Source organism: Fundulus heteroclitus, chromosome 3, assembly GCF_011125445.2.
Source record: "Fundulus heteroclitus isolate FHET01 chromosome 3, MU-UCD_Fhet_4.1, whole genome shotgun sequence".
Lineage (NCBI taxonomy): Eukaryota > Metazoa > Chordata > Actinopteri > Cyprinodontiformes > Fundulidae > Fundulus > Fundulus heteroclitus.
Window position 1 is genome coordinate 36,111,664 of NC_046363.1, and position 20,789 is coordinate 36,132,452.

Consider the following 20,789-nt stretch of genomic DNA (forward strand, 5'->3'; position numbering starts at 1 on the left):
GAGGGTGAAAAATCCTCCAACTCAAAAGACCGAAACGTGGCGTAACTACCAGCATAACTCTGCTCACTCTCCATGATTCAGTACAGCAAATCAAGCAGCCTGTCTCACTCTCATATATATATATATATATATATATATATATATATATATATATAAATATGCCACAAACTGTTGGGGTACGGCATATGGTAAGCCCACCTTGCAACAGTCCGACTCCACCTTCTTGCAGCAGATGTCAGGTTTGTCCTTCCCAACATTTAGCGTACCCTGGCCCGTGTGACAATCACATCTTGAGCACGAAGCAGCACCCTCATCATCTGAAAAATACAAACATGAAAGCATTAATGATTAAAAAATACTCTCACAAGCGGATCCAACTTAAATATCAATTTTCTGTAGAAAAGACAAACCTCATTCCCAGAGTTTGGATACTGGTCCTGCAATGTGCTCACACGCTCTTGCAGCTGATTGTCATCTAAGGCAGACAGTCTTCCTCTTATGTGTAGGTCCACCAGCTTTGATTTGTTGTTCAAAAACGACGAGGAACATCCCATCATTTTTGCCTTTTTTTTGATTGTATGTCCTTGCTTCATAAGGACGTCTATGTGCTCTCTGGTAACAATAGATGGTCTGCCACTCCGCCCTAGGAAAACAAATGTTAAGTATTACATTTTATACAGAAGACAACCCAATCTTTAACAGCAAAAAAATAAAATAGAAATCAATTAATAAAAAAAAAAAAGAAAAGAAATTTTGTTTGTGAGGACTTACCTGAACTAACCCGCCTTATGAAGAAACGACGATCCTCGGTTCGATGGAAATGAGCTATTGCTAGCACTCCAACCTCAGTCAAACTGCTTTACTGTTCATTGTAGGTTTCTGTAGACAATAAATGTTCAATTCTGTGAAGGTTTCTTACACAACTTTCTATTGAACGTCGCTCTCTGTCGCTACACATTCCCTGGCTAAGGGCTCGCTCAGTTTCATGCCCTTTTCTTGCAATTCTGTCAATTACTACCAACGCAAATTGACGGACAGAAAGCGGAATTTACAAAGTTGGATGTCTTACATATTGGTTTCAAAACTTTTGATCATTGATTTTTGATATCTGAAATAAAAACTATGACCGGTAAAAAATGGATTATGGAGATCCAGGATTAGTTTTCAGACATCCAGAAAGTTTATTTTACATAGGAAGAAAGTTATTTTAGATATCCGAAAGTAAAATCCCACTACACATAAATGGGAAAAGTGATGTAATTTCTACTATAAATAATTATATTTAAGATATCTAAAGTTTCCACTTTAGATAGCAAGAATTCTGTTGGAGATATCTGAAATACACATTAAGTCAAGACTTTAGCACTGCAAAAAGGGAACTAAAAGTGAGTAAAACTTTCTTGAAATCAGTGTATTCTTCCTTGATTTGAGCAGCTAAATAAGACTATTTGCCAATGGAATGAGTATTCTTACCCCTAAAAGAAGGTTATTAGCTATTCTGCACTTGAAATAAGATGATGTAGATGAACTGTTATTATTTTAAGTGCAAAAATCTTATTCCGTATTTGAGATGTCTGGTATACATATTCAGTCAAGCTAATAAATGTTAAAACGGCCTGCCATACCCTGCACAGTACATGGCACTTGGCCGACACCGGACCCAGCGGTAAATGTATGGGGGGAGGGGGGAGAGAGACGCATGCACCTCGACTAACAGCAGCTTAAGCAGCCTATATCCCGCTCTCAAGATAAAAGCATCTACTAAACAGGCAGGGCTGTGGCCACTTTACTCAACACAGTAGCTCTTTAGCACATAGCAAGCTGCTGCGTGGGGGCCATAGGTTCGCCCACTTTGCTTGCCTGTCTGAAAATATTTAGACATCTAACCTCACACCATTACAAACATTCCTCAACGTGAACAAAGTTAGTAAGCGTACAATTTATTGTAAATATCAACAGAATAGGCTAATAACATGACAACAATTATTTTCAACCTGTTTTATCTACTTACCGACAACTTCACCGCTGTCCCCTCTTGCTGGTAAAAAGCTGTCTGGCCTGGGGAGTGCCGAACAAGACTTCTTTGTCAGAAAGACGTCGTTGGTGTAGACACTTGTCAATCAAACATGTCTGACCAATAGAGAAGCACCCGCCCACCACGGTACGTTTGTTCCAAAATGATTCAATCGAAAAAATTTGAACTTCAAAACTTTTTGAGCTTCAAAAAAAAAAAAGTGATTCAAACGAAAAAATCTGAACTTCAAAACTTTTTTCACTTAAAAAAAAATGATTCAATCAAAAAAAAATTGAACTTTAAAACTTTTTTCTCTTCAAAAAAAAAAGTTATTTAATCAAAAAATGTTGAACTTCAAATTTTTTTTTTCTTCAAAAAAAAAAAAAAAAAACAACGAAAAAACACATTCTCTTCAATACCTTTTTATTGACGGGTAATTTTTTTTTTGCATTTAATTTTTTTTTTTTTTTATTGAAAATATTTTTTTTGATTGAAACAACTTTTTTGGAATTGAATGATTAAGACACAAATGTCCTACCCATGTATACCCCAAACGCAAAAAAAGATTACTTCAATCAAAGAAAACATTTTCAATTAAAAAAAAGTGTTCAAATGCAATTTTTGGAGTCTCAAATATTTTATTTGCATTCAAAACTATTTTCTATGATTGAAAACGTTTATCTTTTGATTGAAGTGACTTTTTTTTATTGATTCCCTTGTTTGTTTGTTTAAAGCAACTTATTTTTTGATTGAATGATAAAGACACAAATGTCCTACCCATTATATGGTCCAATCAAAAAACAATGCTACTTCAATTAAAAACATTGCTTCAAACAAAAAAAAACTGACTTCTATCAAAGAAAACATTTTCAATCAAAGAAAATCAGTGTTCAAATGTATTTTTTTGAGTCTCAAATATATTTTTGGATTCAAATACTTTTTTTCTTTGATTGAAAAGTTTTTTTTTAATTGAAGTGAATTTTTTTTTAATTGAAAATATATTTTTTGATTGAAGCAACCTTTTTTTTGATTGAATAATAAAGACACAAATCTACCTTCATAGTTTGCGTAATTTAGGTGAGCTCATCAAACTAATCTAAACACGACTAGGACGCCATCCGACATGCATCATTTCAGATCGTCGTCCACTACAGCGTAGCTTCCCAAGTCAGTGATTTGAGTCAAATTATTTCCTGGAGAAATAATAAATTACATTAATAAAATCAAGTGTCCTAACGGTTATTGTTTTTTACTGGGCAAATCATTCTTTAAAATGTAATTTCCTCAAATAACGCTTTATTTAACACAGATTTGCATTGTGAATGGGTTTATCACATGTACCAAACCAGCGCAGGACTGCCAGGCTAATCAGACGCTGATGAGGCTCACCGCACCACTACAGAATACTCTTTGAACTCATTCCTTCAGTGGGGACAGCCAGTAGGAAACAGTTTTGTTAAGCTGTTCCCCCACCTTTGGTGTTTACCACTATTTTAGACAATTCGAATCAGTAGTGCTTGCTTGGTTAAGTTGGTGTTCCCTTTGCATGTGTGTGTTTCTTTTCTCTTTTGGGTTGGTTTGAGTTACTTCAAACTGACCTGTTTGAACATTTAGAAACTTAATTTACACTTTGCATTCTTAAGATTGTCAGACCTTTCTTTTGTTTTAAATTGGGTTATATTGTTTGGTGTTTGTAAAACCATCTTTTTGTAATAAATCACCTTTTCATTCCACTCATTTCTCTTGACATATTTTTATGTTGCCGTCCCTGAACCCCTAGACCTTGGGGGCGTAATATAAATAAAGCTAATCTAACCTGATTCCCCATAATTTGAGATGAACTTTGGTTCTCTAACTTAGACCTGCAGTGAACCAGGATTCACTGAATCATTCTGATGATGGTTCTCAACTATTGTATTTGTCCTTTTGTTTCTTTTGTGTGCACATAGTAAATTAGCTTCTTTTTATATTAATTTTCTTAGTAGATTTGTAAGTAAGTAAACGTTATTTATATAGCACCTTTCACAGGATAAAAACCACAAAGTGCTTCACAACTAAAACAACCATAAAACAACACAAACTAAAAATAATGACAGAATAAATACAACATCATAGTATAAAACTAGTTCAAAACTAGTTAAAAGCCAATCAGAACTGCTTCTTAAAAGAATAAACATAATCAAGACAGCGTAAAGGCCGACAAGCAGGAGCAAAACAGGAATGAGACAGGTCAATAACAGGAGGTCAATACAAGGAATGCTGGATAGTCTACTCAGAAAAAGGCATTCAAGAATCTGGCGGTTACACACCGGGAGAGCCAGAAATATATAGTGCTTCTCCCAGTTGTTACAGCTTGGTAATTAGAACTGCTGCAGCTTTAACCACCGCTCTGATTGCCGGTACAGCACAGGGAGAAGGGGATGACACCATGGGACTGCACACAGCAGCTTCTCAGGCAGGACCAAAGAGGATTCATTGCACGTGCAGACCCCTGTTTTCCGGATAGAATCAGCACAGAGAGTCGTCATGAACAAGAACCGAGACAAGGAGCCGGAACTGGACACGGAGCCATCCAAGCAGAGATACACTTTCGAGTTTTACCTTGATTGTAAATGGGCACAGTCAATATAAAGTGGCAAAAGTAAAAACTTATAAACTTGGTCCAGAAGACCTGAACACCCTCCTCTCTACATACGGGGGGGGGGGGGGGGGGGGGGGGGGGGGGGGGGTGGAGCGTGTGTACTGCGTTAAATTCCTGAACATTAACATCTCCTCTGACCTCTCCTGGACTGTGAACACCTCCCACCTCGTGAAGAGGGCCCAACAAGGGCTCTTCTTCCTCGGGAAACTGTAAAGGTCTGGACTGCTAAAGAAGTTCTATAGAGCTACCATAGAAAGTGTTTTATGTCTCAGCATAACTGTATGGTATGGGAGCTGCACAGTTCAGGAGAGGAAGGACTTAGTATGGGTGGTGAGAACATCGCAGGGGATTGTGGGATGCCGTCTGCAGAATCTAGACTCAATTTATGCAGAACGAGTCCAAAGAAGGGCTATATGCATCTCCACTGATTCCACCCACCCAGGCAATGCGCTGTTTGCCCCTCTTTCATCAGGCAAATGCTTCAGAAGCCTTAGAGCAAAAACAAATAATCTTAGAAACACCATCCTCTCAAGAGCTGTGAGGGCAATTATTTATTTTATCTGTTTGTTTACATGTCAGGTTTGGGTCTGAACTGCAATGAAATGAAATGTCAAGTCTTCGTTAAGTGTGGAGCCCTTCCCCCCTGTTCTGCCCCCCTCCGCTGGCTGGCGCCTTGGTAGCGCTTTCGTTAGTGTTGCAATGATTATGTTAAGGTTGTAGTACTTTTGTTAATGTTGTAATGCTTTTATTAAGGTTGTAGTGCTTTCGTTAATGTTGTAATGCTTTTGTTAATATTGTAATGCTTTTGTTAACGTTGTAATGCTTTTGTTAAGGTTGTAGTGCTTTCGTTAATGTTGTAGTGTTTTCGTTAATGTTGTAGTGCTTTCATTAAGGTTGTAATGCTTTCGTTAATGTTGTAGCGCTTTCGTTAATGTTGTAGTGCTTTTGTAATTTGTAATTGTGCTTTCAATTTGGTGAAGGGGTTTGCACCTCAGGGCCACCGTAAAATACTCCCTGCATGAATTATCATAAAACTATTTACAAGCACTATGGCGAAAGCCGTACTGCTCCACTTGTGAAAGTAAAATCTGTTGGGCTCTTTTTGGCATTTAGACAACAATTCTTATTGCCACATTGCCAGACAGGACACTGTAAAAAAATTTAAAAAAGCACCCCACTGCTACTAGCCCTTCATACATTACAATTCACCTTAATGTTGTTGCCTACTGGCACACTGTCATCTAAGAATATCTAAAAGCACGTTTCTGTAAATGAAGCCTCAAATCACCTTATTAACTCATTATCTGTTATCTGTGACTCATGAAGGACAACTAGTTCACACAAACTTTTGAATCATCCTCTTATTTTTTTTTATCTCTCTTGAACGCTTAAAAACCTCCTGTACACTTCACTTGAAAAACAAAATAAACTGTATGGTGGAAAACGTTTTTTAAGGCTGATACAACCAACTCCAGGTGCAATTGTTCCAAATGGTTTAGGACCAAATTTTTTTATCAACATCCTGGATCAGGACTTGGCCAATTCTGCACAATCTGCCAGGCAAAGGTTTGCCTAGTGAGAGCTTTTGCCCATAGTGCTCTATAGGTCACTTCTCAGATTTTCTAGCAGACTCTTTAGTTTTAGCTCAAAACTGATGTATTTGTTTTTACGTGTAGAATCCTATCAGTACTAGACATTCAGTGCATTCAGTCCTGATGACAGCCTCCCTCACCATTTCCAAGTGTTTATTATTATTATATTATTATTATTTACAGAGAAACATCCAGTAGTTGTTTACTCAAGAGAGCTGAAACTGAATGAAAGGGTGTTTAAACAAATTATTTGTTTAAAGGATTGCATACTTATTCAACAGTCGTTGCAGTTTTTTCAGTATGTTTTGCCTTCAACAAAAGTTTGTTTCTCAGTTGAATTTTACAGCATTTATTTCACAGTATAGGTGGACAAAGGTGGCCATCTTTTTTATCAGTAAATTGTATTTTTAATTTTTGGGTTATTCCGATGGAAAGATAAATGTATTTATTTGAGATTGGCATGTACACAAGAAGATGATGCAGATGAAGATTCTTCTGAAATGAAGCATGGTAGGCATTGTTTTCCTGAGTAACACTGACCATTATTAAAGAACACAGAATGCCCAATAGATGTGCTTGAAACAGTCTCAGACTTAAGGGCTTGTCTCTCTGTTGTCTTTAAGCCTAATGGTTAGTCACTGATAAATAAATACAAAGTTAAAACCATATCTTTGTATGCTGACCTAAATAATTATCAGTAATAACATCAATCAGATTTCCTATTGCTTTTCTCGATTTATAATGCTAAACATCTTACGAAGATTTCCAACACCACTAGCTGACATGATGCCCGTAACCATTGCAGAGACCATCATGTTCCACGCACTCTGTGCATACAAAATGACAAATAAAGTTGTCTAAGTCTAAGTCTAAGTCACAGTTGACAGCAAACACTGGATCTCATCTTGTGACCTCTTCCTGACCCAACATTAAAGAAATAATTGAAACTTTGATCTACTCCGTAACTCTAATTTGGCAGGTGTCACATTTTCTGATCTATTTTTCAAATGTTTCTACTGCTCTCTTTGCAGGTTTTGCTCCGTCGCTCTGGTGGCCTTTTTGCGGCTGGAGTTTCAGTTAGAATAATGATGATGGATGCAGAATCAAGTGGAAGCAGCAACACATTTATTTGTGGACAGCAGCATTCAGCCTTACAGCCTCACGAACAACAACCAACTCCACTTACTTCAAAGACACAATCACATCCTTAAATACTCACAGCTGTGTTTAAGTGCTAAACCATTCTGCAGCAGACAATTTACTGCTTGCACCTATAACATACAGTATTATTAAACAACAGGGACGTGCAGAGGGGGGGGCGGAGGGTGCTTGAGCACCTGCCCCTTTGTCCCTGATTCTCAAAGTGCCCTTTTGTAGGGTTCATTATTATTTTTTTTTTTTTTTTTTTTTTTTTTTTTTTTTTTTTTTTTTTTTGTGTGTGTGTGTGTGTGTGTGTGTGTGTGTATTTATGTGTTTGTGCATGTCCAAAACAATAATAATTTAGATCTACTGTTCCATGGTAACCGTGGCCGGTCACATGATATACTGGATCATGTGACCGGCTGCGTCAGCTTCACACAACGTGCCCTCAAGCTAACCTTACTGCCGTGACGTGCCCTGCTGCTGCGGATAACCACTGCGACTCCCGATTCCAGAAAAAGTAAACAACTGGTCAGGTAAGTAGGTGCTGCAGTGGTGTTAGTTTGTGCAAGGTTTATTGTTGCAAGATGAGTAGACTGACCGAGTAAAGTAAGCAATGAGCATCCTCTGTGCTGTGCAAATTTGCACACACCTCTCACAAGTTATAGCCCTAGCCAGCGGCGCAAAAAGTGGGTATGCACTATGGGGCACCGGTACTGGAGGAGGTGCAGAAACGATCATAGTAAAATGATTTTCTGTATTTAACTTCTTTTTATGCACAATATTATTATGTCACCGATTAATTCCCGCCAGTCATTTTTAAATACTTTGATAATACTTTCATTGCCCCAGAATGTAGGTAGGTAGTTGCATCCCTGCCGCTAGCTAATTGACCACCACACACGCACAGCGTGCTATGGGGAGGAAGTACGTCAGGTTTCTGTTGTTGTTACTGTCTGTTTCACCTGCTATGTGAAAGTGCAGAGATATGTATCTTACTCTCAAACAGGTGTGTTTTTTCCCTGTTTTATTTCACTAAAACTGTGCAGTATGCATATTCACATCATTTTGGACCATTGCACAACAAAAATAATTTGAGTTTTGAATTTCTAAACCTCTCCTTATTTACACAAAAAAATTAAATATGCCCATATAGGCTAATATGCATACAGACAAATTGTATAACTTTTGGACCCTTGCTGTCATGCGCAAACTTAATAGTCAAACTAAATAAAAGCAAAAAAAAACATTTAAAAAGTTATTTCTATATCATTTAATAATTTTTTATTTTATAGCATTAGGAATAATAAAGGGCAAAATATTAATGGGTTAAACTTGTGGCTATGCAGTACAATTTTTTTTTAAAAAGGTATACAATGTCAATTTTTGTTTGTATGTGTTGTATGTTTTATGTGGATCAGATTGTAGTTTAAGTATCTTATTTCATTTTGCAGAGATGCCTCGTAAGGAGAGGAGGTTAAAACAAAAACAAAAGGAGCTGTGTGAGGCTGCAAAAGGCAGTGGATCACTCACCAGCTGGATGACAAAGAGCACAAAAGGTAAGAGCAACACATGCACCAGTTATTTATAGCCATATTCAGTTAGAGAAAACAACAGTAACAAACAAAATTTCAATGTTGTTCTGTTACATTATAATATGTATAGTGTGTTAATTATTGATTGATTGATACATTTATCGATTAATGATTAGGTGTATGGTGTTAATTAGATTAGAATCCAAGAGCAAATTCTGCCTGATTTCCAGATGGACAGGGAGTAAGTCATCATAGGTCAGATGAGGAGATGGAAGGAGAGAAAGAGGAGGAGATGGAAGGAGAGAAAGAGGAGGAGATGGAAGGAGAGAAAGAGCAGATGGAAGGAAAGAAAGAGCAGGAGATGAAAGGAGAGAAAGAGGAGGAGATGGAAGAAAAGACAGGGGAAGACACTGTGCCTCAGAGAAATGAGAGTTTGCTAGGAACAGAAAGTCAGGAGGAGCCAGAGACTGGAGGAATGGTCTCAGGGGTTAAGGAGCCCACACAGGATGTTAAAGTAGAGGAAGCAGCAAACCAGGAGACAGAGGTTGGGGTGAGAGAGGGAAAGCTTGATTTACAGATTACACAAAATGTGGAGGTAGAAGGAGCATCAAACCAGGAGGAGATTGAAACCAGAGATAGGCAAACATTCTCACACCTACTTGAACTTACTCACCCAAATGATCCTGCCCATGTCCTACAATTAAATATTAAATGTGATGAGGCCTTCATTCAGTTTTGCAACAGTATTGGACCGTGTCAACCAGCGCTCTCATCCTTTCCAAAAAATGAAGAGGGGCGATCATTTCAAAAGAAATGGTATGAGAACAACACATGGCTGGAGTACTCACCAAGTCTTGATGCCATGTTCTGTTTCAGCTGCCGTCTTTTTTTGTGTGAGGATAAATACAAAGGGCGCAAAACATGGAAATCAGAAGGATTTAATCGGTGGAGAAAGGCTCTAGAGAGAATTAAAGAACACTGTGCCTCAGAATCACACATGTGTGGTATGGTGAGGTGGAACAACTTAAAAAAGAAATCACTGGAGGCAGCTTTTGAAATGGGTGACCGCGCATCACAAGCTGCTAAAGACAGGGAAAGAGAAAAAAATAGAGAAATCGTGTCCCGATTACTGGCAACCACTCTTTACCTGGCAAGACAGGGTATGCCTTTTAGAGGAGACGATGAGACCCTGTCCAGCCAAAATCGAGGTAATTTCCTCGAGTTGGTGGAGCTGTTTAGCAGGTATGATAGTGTAATTAAATTACACCTGGAAGCAATAAAAGAGAAGCAGGGACCTGGTAGAAGACCTCTTGTCTCACTTCTCTCCAACAGAAGTCAGAATGATATGATCAAAGCTTTGGCCATATCAGTCAAACAAGTAATCAAATAAGAAATCCAAGAGAGCAAAACCTTTTCAATTCTCATGGATGAAACCACGGATGCTGCACGCACTGAACAAGTTTCTTTTGTGATTAGGTATGTGCATAACATGCAAATCAAGGAGCGCTTTCTTCAGGTGTGTAACATTCATACCACAAGTGGAGATGCTCTTGAAAAGATAGTTATAGCTCTACTGGAAGAAAATGGCCTGAAGTTGGAAAACATCCGGGGTCAAGGCTATGATGGGGCTGCAAATATGAGCGGATGCTTTAAGGGACTTCAGGCAGGAATTCTAAAAAGAAATCCAAAGGCCTTGTATGTACACTGTCAGGCTCACTGTCTTAATTTGGTGTTAGTTGAAAGTGCAAAGTCTACCATCTGTTTTGTCAGCTTTTTCAACTTAGTTGAAAAACTTTATAGTTTTGTGGCCAACTCATCCAAACGACACTCTGCATTTATTAAAATGCAGAAGACCATGTACCCTGATCGGCGTCCACTGGAGCTGCAGAAGCTCTCAGACACACGGTGGGCCTGCAGAGAAACTGCCCTTCAGACTCTGAGGAAGGTCCTCCCAGCTGTCATGCAGTTTCTTGAGGAAATGACACAGCAAGACCCACCAGACTCTTCGGCAGGTGATGCATTGATTCTTCTCAGGAGCATCAACTTTGAATTTTTCCTGTGTCTGGAGATCACCTGCCCAATCTTCCAGGTGACTGCGATGGCCTCTGATGCTTTGCAGCAGAAAGACATAGACCTAGCGACAGCATACAAAGTTGTAGATGGAGTTTTTCAGAGGCTGGCCTACAGCAGAACAGAGGTGGAGTTTGAGAAGATGTTTAAACAGGCTACAGAGAAGGCTGCATCAGTGGGCCTTGACCCCCCAACTGAGATTCCTGGTCAAGCTCGGAGGAGGAAAATGCCAGCAAAGTTCAAGGTCACTGCCACAACAGCAACTGCTGACCACACATTCCCTACTTTGCAGGACTACTATCGTGTTAAGGTGTATTACGTTTTTGTGGACACAATGACACAAGAGCTTCAGAGACGCTTTAAAGCTGAAGATAACTCTACATGGGAAATCCTGAATGCCCTCCACTGCCTGATAGTCCCAGAGAACTGGAAAACAGCCCAAATTCCAACAGAGGCACTGCAAGCTTTGAATAGGCTCTGCAAGTTCTACAACATTGATGAAGAAGACAAATTGCAGACAGAACTAAAGGTCTTCCATAGTTCATACTCATGCCCCTCACCCATCAGTGTGACATCTATTCTTTCAGTGGTCAAAGAAAACAATGCACATCTGGTTTTCCCCAACTTGACTGAGCTGCTGAAGACTTATGGCACTCTTCCAGTTTCTACAGCTACTGTTGAACGCTCTTTCTCAAAACTCAAACTGGTGAAAACAAAACTTCACACCCTTTGCACAGAAGAAAGGTTGTCAGAGCTTCTTTTACTGGCAATTGAAAAGGATATTCCAGTCAACCTCAGTGAAGTCATTGACATTTTTAAGAGCATGGGCAACAGGAGGTTGCTGTTATAACTGCAAAAAATAAAAATGCCACTGTGATGTGTAAAAAAACAAAAAAACAAAACTAAGGCACAGACCCTGACAGAAACTGACAGAAAGACAGAGCCACCTTCTCTCTATTGTCTTTCTCCCACGAATAATGTTACCCTTTCAGTTACAGTTACTTATACAATGTGAATATATGTTTGTTAATAAATACAGGTTGAAACCTTTAAACTTGAAGTATTGTTTGTGTTTGTGGCTTTGAATGAGCAACTGGTTTTTAAGCAGTCAGCCTTGGCAACAGACTCTAGCAATTCAGCAGTGTGGCAGGTCAGTCAGAGTGAGCCATTTTAAATGTTAGTTATCTTTGCATCTTGCATGAACACACACCACTTGTTTAATCAGCTGCTATCTCTCCCATGCTCTTTTTAGTGTCTGCACTATCAGATTAATACAGCCCAACTCCAGCAACACAGAAGCACCAACCCCCTCAACAGAAGCTGTTCCATGAGGTAAAACACAGACTCATTTCGCTTTGCACTGACCTCAAACATATATGTGAGTATGTGTGATAGGGTGTATTTTGATTCTACGTTCCATTATTTATAGTATGGGTTGGTACATTTCAACCAGTTGTACAGCAAGGTATGTTTCTGTATAATGTTTTAAATCCGTGCCCCATGTGCCCTCTTTTAACTTTGAGCACCCGCCCCTCCAACGGTCTCTGCACGTCCCTGTTAAACAACATACATATACATTTTCCCACCTATTTTTAGACATATTTTATATTTTAGACATACACCTAAAAACCTTAAAATAAATGTGCAAAAGTTCCCCCTGCTTTCCCATGGTCTCTCCCAGAACCTATAAATGGTGTCTGGACCCCTGGGGAAGTATTTATCCAAACACCCTGGAGAGGACATAGAAAAACAGGTGAGTCACCACATCCTAACACTTCCTTTATGTTCACTAGTGATGGGTCGATGAGGCGTCATGAAGTGTTTCGACACGTTGCCAAACTGTATTGATACTGTGCCGATACTGTGTGACTGAATACTGACACCTGCTGGACCTTAAAAATCCCTACATTCAACCTAGTTGACAGAGTTAACTGACACTGATTTGATGACCAAGTATACACAATAATACAATTTAAGTCATTGTATGTTGCATTGTATTATTTAATATTTTCATTTGAATTTAAAATATATTTTATTTTTTTAGATACAGTCAGTAAATAATGTGAACCTGTATCATAAAGTAATAACCTCTAAACATGTTGTGAATGAGGATGTGGACTGGCATGCACCCCCCCCCCCCCCCCCCTCACACACACAGACACGCACATACTCCCCCTTTTGTGTTGAACAGTGAAGTATGAAAAAAACAGCTTTAATTCTCCATCACATAACTTTCATATTGCGCATGCATTGACTTTTTCAACAATTCTCTCTTGCGGTTATTAGCAGCAACAGCATTGTTTCTTATGGTTTAATAGTGTCCATATGCCTTCTTTAAAGATTTCTAATTCTACTTGCAGGACATGCGCACTTCCAAGCTTATTTTCTGTCATTGCCATGGTGAATCATGTTATTTGCGTTCCAGTGATCATGCTTTTTTTTTTTCATGCTCGTGCTCACGTTCAATGGTTGATCGGGAGGAAGAATTACTCAGAGTAGCAGTTTTATACTCAGTGTTGATCAGCCGTTTTTTCTGAAATGACGCATAGAACAAAGACGCACAGCGCAACCTGCCCAACCATAAAGGCGTCTGCCCAACCCATCAATCAGTGGTGCGCTCTGATCAGCACCTGGCGCTCACAGAGCGGGGCCGTGGTACACCACCACACCAGAGTTGCAAAAAGTCCAAAAGTACTCCGAAAGTGCAATACAAATTACTTTTATAAAAACAGTCCCAGTAACAAATACCTCTTCATTACATTTCCTACCTCTTCTTTTCAGAGCACAATACCTCAGTCCTCTGTTATCCTAGATAAACAGTCAGCAACCACGTTGGACTTCCCTGGCTTATACTGAACCATGAAGTCAAATGGCTGCGGAGACAGGTACAATCCAGCAATGCAGGTGTTGGCATTACATGCTCCATTAAGGCCATTTCTCAGGAGATTTCAATGGAGGATAGATCACCAACAAGATGCTCCATCTCTAAATTGCCATGTTGACATAAACAACCCTTTCACCTACGGTTCATCTGCATTAGATTGTTTTTCTTGCCACACCTTGTGTTTTCTAACTTTCCCTTGCTCTTTTGAAAACCAGCTCTCAGGCTAAAACATGCTTTTCATGCATTATTTCGTGTTAAGTTTTACACTTTTCAAAGCGTCAACAAAAGAGAGGGTTTGCTAGTCAAACCTTTCTTGTTTCGTCTCAAAACTGGTTTATTCTTTGTGATTTCTCTTTTTATCCTCAAATTAATCAAGTGTTAAACGGCTTAAAGGAAATTGAGCAAGGAAAATCAGAATCAAGTTTAATCGCCAAGTAGGTTTGCACTTACAAAGAATTTGACTTGGTATTGATGGTGCAGACAAAAAATAAGAATACAGTAAAATAAGAAGTAAAAGGATATATACACGGAAGCTGTATACACTCAGCAGACTGTGCCTCAATGTAACGCAGAAGCTTGTAAGTCCTGAGCGGGGGAGAGAGACAGTGTCCAGATTCATGGGTTGCTCTTGGCTTTGTTCATAAGGCTGGTAGCAGATGGGAAAAAAACTGTTCTTGCGGCGTGAGGTTGTGGTCCTGATGGACCGCAGCCTCCTGCCAGAGGGAAGTGACTGAAATAGTCTGTGACTGGGATGCAAGGGATCAGCCACAATCTTCCCTGCACGCCTCAGTGTCCTGGAGGCGTACAGGTCCTGGAGAGATTGCAGCCAATCACCTTCTCTGCAGACCGGATGACATGCTGCAGTCTGCCCTTGTCCATAGCGGTGGCACCAGCGTACCAGATGGTGATGAAGGAGGTGAGGATGGACTCAATGATGGAGGAGTAGAACTGCACCATCATTGTCCTTGGCAGGTTGAATTTCTTCAGCTGCCGCAGGAAGTACATACTCTGCTGGGCTTTCTTGGTGAGGGAGTGGGACAAAATGGGACAAACACTGGTTTAAAAAAATTAATACAAAATGTATGATCATTCAAATCTTGAAATAGGCTTAGAAAGTCTAAAAAAAATTGGATGGCAAACAAAAGTATAAATAAAATATGTCTTAAGACAATTGCTATATGTCCTTTCATAAAAGAGGTCTAACATTTTGTTAATGACACAAGTTCATTGTGAGTCCATTGCAGCATATTATTGCTAAATATTTCCTATTGTATAATTATATACTGTGTGTGACTTTTAGGTGGAGATGCAATTCTATACTAAAATATTTACACAACAGTAAATGTGATTTTCTTTTTTACTATCTGACATTTTTACTCTTTTCTTATACTGTTTTGATTCTGTAATTTAGGTTAGTGTTAAGCATCATTAAGTGAACCTGACTATATGTCTGTTTTTGCACTTAAGCAGGAAGTTCAAATTGCTCTAAAACAGGATGTGGCTTTTAAACCGGGGTTTTCTGTTGTCTGGTGCAACAAATAAGTCACAGTTATGAATCATGTCATGGGAATGTTGTCAATTAACTTCTAAGCTCAAAGGTCTTAAAATATTTTGTTAGGGTTTTAATTAGCTGGAAACACCAAGCTTTAGTTGTGTACTTGCTGTACTTTAGAACATGACTGTAAATTAGTTCACATGAGCAGAGTTATTTACTCTTATAACAACACTTTAAACAGTTGCTGTCTGAGTGGTGTCATGAAAACAAATGTCTGACTCCCAGAATAAATGTCTGGGTAAAATCTTTTGGCTGTTCATGGTTACAGATGGTCAAAGAATTTTATCACAATCAATTTTGTTGAAATTCTGTATAATGGAAGCAGTAGGCTGTGTAACTAAACTGGTTGGACCAAAGTTATGGAAAATTTACAGTTAAGGTCTGAATGTCATGTATTTCCTCTGTCCCTCCTGAAGAAAAGCATCCCAATAGCATTATGTGCAACCACCCTGACACAACATTGGATTACTTGAGCAAAGGCTTCCTGAATTTCCAGAGGAACCTGAATCACAAAAACTTATGTTCTAAATTTAAACCCTGTTTTTTAGTTAACAGAGGAAAACCAGTCTTGCAACAAAGCAACAAAAAAAAAATGCTGATCTGCAACTTCTGAAGACAACCGGCTGTCGGTAGTAAGGTAGTAATCTGACAGTTGACATAACAGGTTACTGGGTGGTGTTGCACAACATTGTTCACTGTGAAAGCAGGTATGGAACCAAACACACTGTAATACAGAGGCTGCTTGTAGACATGATACAGGTATGTATTTATTATGGCATCATTCAATTCAATTCAATTCAATTTTATTTATTTAGTGCCAATTCATGAAATATATCATCTCAAGGCGGTTTACAAAGTCAAATTAAATCATATTATAAAATTTCCTATATAAGGGAACCAGTTGATTGCATCAAAGTCCCGACAAGCAGCATTCACTCCTGGAGAAGCGTAGAGCTACAGGGAGAGTCGTCTGCATTGTCCATGGCTTTGCAGCAATCCCTCATACTGAGCAAGCATGAAGCAACAGCGGAAAGAAAAACTTTCCACTAACGGGAAGGAAAAACCTCCGGCAGAACCGGGCTCAGTATGAACGGTGATCTACCTTGACAGACTGGGGGTTAGAGAAGACAGAGCAGAGACACACCAAGACAGAAAAAAAGCACAGAAGCACACATTGATCCAGTAATCTGTTCTACATTAGATGGTAATAGCATGCATAAGCAAGAGCAAAATCTCCCTCTGTGGAAAAATCAAAACACCCACTCAAACCGGGCGGAAACACCAATTTGTTAAAGAATTGACCTGGCTGCAGTCACCCCAGGTTATTTTGCTGAATAATGTGTTGTTTCTATTGTGGACTTCTGTAGTAATAAAAAGACTCTTGAAACCAAAACTATATTATACCATATCTAATCTAAAAGGCAGAGGGATGTTTACAGCTTTAGTATTGGGCTCTTATACACAACACAACGGGCAGATCTTCAGACGCCAGAGAGCCCTATTCATTCCTCACACAGACATTAAGTAGGAAAAATTGTGGACACCCTTCAGGGGTGTGCACAGTATGATATCAGTGTTCCTTTCATCACGTTGGTCGAGGAGATCATGCTATGATGCAGACGTGTCCTAGCTGACACTAATCAGGCCTACTGTCTGATCTAAGTATGTCAGACTGTGTGTCTCCAGAGTCCGTTGTTTATATGTAATTCCATGGTAACCGACTTTGCAGTCCAGTCTCATAACCCCTAAGAGATGTTAACGCTTTTACTGTAAAACATTTCAAATAAGTCATATTATTTGAATAACATACTTTTAACCTCTGATTAAAAGAAAAGTGCATTTTTATTATTTTCTTGTGAATTGTTTTGTGTCGTGTTTGGGGGCAGTGAAATACAGAAACCCATGTTTGTTAACCTCATGAAAGAGAAATGTACATTTTTTTTTGTTTTTCTCGGTATTAGCATACAGAAATAAATCAACACGAGGAGCACATATTTCACATTTGCAGAATTGGCAGAATGGTTTTGAGACATTGCTCATCTGTGGTCGAATCCACTCTATTATATTTTTCCTCCTATTTTCCCTACTTACTGCAACTCTCCTGCTGTCTTGTCACCCGTTTCCCTTTTACGCTGGGCTCTGGCATGAGTGTGTTTGGGGTTTACCACATTCCCTCCTAATTCTCTAATTTGCAAGGTGTGCATCCACCGCACACCATTACACACAGCTTCACCACAGAATTTAAATGTTTACAGCAATCAATGTGATTAGCTCACACCTTGTTAGAATGTATGTGTTAATCTGAGGGACACATTTCTCTGGTGTTCATCGGGGAGAGGGATCTGACAACTCTGAGATGTGCAGACTTTTATAATTTGAAAGGTCCTTTATGTATAGTTGTGGCTCACCTGTGCAAGTATGAATAAGACAATGGTTTTGAATGCTAATGATAAAGTTGATCTATAGTCTAATAAGGAAAGAAACCTCATTATCATCCGCGTTGCCAATCTCCTCCATCTCAAAAATGAGCGTACGCATGGGTGAGAGTTTGTGTGAGGGTTCGCACATTCTGACATGAAGTTTTTTCTTTGTAGATCAGTGCCACAACATTTAGTGACCGTTTTGTGCGTACGCATGCTTTATAAATGAGACCCCTGATGTGTATCTTATCACATTTTATAGTGGCTGTCACATGCCTACACAGTAAAACCGGTAACACAACACCTGCCAGTAAATGCCAGAATGACACTGAAGAATTGGTTCCAGTACAAAATCCCAACCTTTTTCCTCATTCTTTGTAATTATCCTTTCACAATAAAGCTTCCTGATGACATTTTAAAGTCAGCTCTCCTTATAATTTGCATGTCAACTATTTGTTTGTTCCTTTAGAGACAGGAACAAAACACAGGCTTTAAGTTTAGAAGATAAGTTTGAGTCATTCAGGTTCTCTGTTTTTCATCTAATTGTTAAAAAGATAACATATCACTTGTCAAAATTATGAAACATGTAATGGGTTTCAGATTTTTGCTTGTGAAAGTATGTGATTTGGCAGAACACAGATGTTTATACCTGTCAAATATTGTATATGTTTATATCAAATAATATGATGTTTGCTTCCCTAAACAGATTCTAACTACATATTTGCTTTTCATTGAGGAATGATCACTGTTTGCATGAAGTGACAGTGACTGTTTCCCAGATCAATAGAGGAGATTAAAGAAATGTAAAGTTTCCATAACTTGGGGCGCGCCCGTGGTGGAGTGGTTAGAGATATGTTTTCAAAAAGTACACCGCTAATGTCATGGGTGGACAGCTAATGCTTTGCCTTTGTTTGATAAATAAAGATATGAATGTCATTTTGGACTTAAGTAATTGTTTAATCCAATAAAGATAATGTTAAAGCATTGAAATGACAAAGAATGCTCTTTCTTTTAAGATTGACGTTATTATGGATGTTGTTGGGTGGGGCCACAAATTTCATGCTGAATTGCTGAATTTTGTCAAAGAATCTGAAAATGGAAAAAATAGTTTCAAAAGCCAGTGACGTCCCAGTGGCCTTCAAACCCCAAAACACATCAGTGCAAATATTGGTTCTCCCCAAAGACCCGGCCCCTGGCACAAAGAGAGCCGTGTATGCTTTTAAAGGCCAGGAGAACTGTGACCAGTTATGCATCAGGGAAACTTAGCAAAAAAAAATTAAATAAAGGGATGACCCAGCGCAAAAGAGCAACATCATCAGGTCAAGATTCTGCAATTTAAACTCATCTGCAGGCCAGCAGTCACTCTTTTAGGGATAAAGATGTTCTCATCATGGATTGAGAGGAAAGCTGGTGCAAAAGGTAACGAAAGCCATTTTTGTGAAGAGAAACACCTGTTTCTGTTGTCCGCCTCTGATAATGCTGCTATTGCGATTATCCCTCAGCCCCCTGGGAACAATAAGTGGCCACCAGAGCACTAACGATCGGTTCGTAGCCTGATGGTTCTCTTTGACATACTAGAAACCAGTTTTGATTTTCATAGATAAACCTGTATATCCACCATGCAAAGGCATTGTTTATGTGTGACTAATCAGACTGAAGAAGTTTGTTGGAGAAGTTACAAAACTTTTCAGTAAAGAAGAACCTGTTCAGAGGACCTACTCTTTTTTTTTTAACCTGGCAGACACTTACATAAGCATTATTCCAGGTTCATATTGTGCAAACATATTTCAACAGGAGAGGATATAGTGTACATAAATACATATTTGACAAAATATAGCAATTAACACATGTGCAAAATTAAATAGTATTTACGTATGCAGAGGAATCTGTTCTATTTTCAAGGGGAAAATATCAGTGGGGTACCCTAGCCTTGTTGATGAGGATAGATGCAGACGGGAAGAAGCTGTTATTGTGGTAACAAGTTTTAGTCCTGACGGACCTAAGTCGCCTGCTGGAGGGGATGGTCTGGAACAGTTTGTGTTCAGAGAGGGAAGTCTTCAGAGTGTTGGGCTCCAGACTGGTTTGGCTGCACCAAGTCACCAGATGGTAAATTGCACAATTGTTCTGGAAACAGAAGTAAGAAACACTCAATTCCCTTTTTGAATAAAAGCGCATGCGCAAGACCATCCTATTTGCTCTTCTACTCATCAGGGGGATCGAGTGAAAAAATGCCCCAAATAAAATACACTCTGGTCTTGTTTCTATCTTCGGAGGCCTTTTTCTGATAAACTTTTGCAAGTTCCTTCTCGTGATTCTCTGCGATTTTCAAAGTATACGACGAGCACAGTGGAGCTAAAGTGAACGGCTGAAACCGAAGCTCACTGGACACATAAACACTAGAAGTGCAGCAAGAGGAAACTAGCAAGGAATTTCCACACACATTGACATTACGTGAGTGAGTGAATCATTGAGCTCTGTCAAATGCTAAAAGAAACCAGATTTAAAATGAATACCAGTCAGATTTCTGTTGAGGTGGAGAGAATTAACAGAGCTCCATGTTGACTGCCAACGCAGCTCTCTTAACACCAACTCACCCTTCCTCTGGATCCACTCATTTGTTTTAGAGCTTTTTTAAGTGGTAAAACGTTTGGGAATGAAATCTCTGGGCTCTTAGTAGTCCTTAAAGAAAAAAAAGACTGTTGCATTGCTTTAACTTCATCCAATCTGCTAAGTTTTCAAAACAATATTTCTTCTTATGATGTAATGCAAGAACCTACGATCTGTCAGACAACAATTAAAGCTCATCAGTCTGTTAATTGCCAAAAGCATTATACCTACATTGGTGCTTGACCAACAAGATTTACAGCTTTAAATCAAACTGTCTGAACTCGGCAACGTTGACTCAGGCTCAGCATTACCACCTTTTTAAAAAAAAAAA

At 39.0% G+C, this 20,789-nt stretch overlaps 1 protein-coding gene and 2 long non-coding RNA genes across 5 annotated transcripts in view; 2 read left to right on the top strand and 1 right to left on the bottom strand.

The window, feature by feature from the left end:
* Positions 1–20,789, top strand: part of LOC110366543 (meprin A subunit beta) — a 156,915-nt gene that overhangs the window by 20,269 nt on the left and 115,857 nt on the right. The gene's annotated exons all lie outside the window — the stretch shown is intronic.
* LOC118562659 lies at positions 175–2,247 on the bottom strand. Of its 2 annotated transcripts, XR_004930726.1 has the most exons (4): positions 2,012–2,247; positions 772–879; positions 411–643; positions 175–317 (listed from the first exon to the last, which is right to left on the bottom strand). It is a non-coding gene; the product is annotated as an uncharacterized LOC118562659 (long non-coding RNA). The 2 variants fall into 2 exon arrangements; XR_004930725.1 differs by lacking the exon at positions 2,012–2,247 and having other exon boundaries at positions 176–317; positions 772–2,005.
* On the top strand, positions 7,822–12,548 carry LOC118562660. 2 transcript variants are annotated; one of them, XR_004930728.1, is made up of 4 exons: positions 7,822–7,923; positions 8,842–8,946; positions 12,245–12,324; positions 12,516–12,548. It is a non-coding gene; the product is annotated as an uncharacterized LOC118562660 (long non-coding RNA). The 2 variants fall into 2 exon arrangements; XR_004930727.1 differs by lacking the exon at positions 12,516–12,548 and having other exon boundaries at positions 12,245–12,498.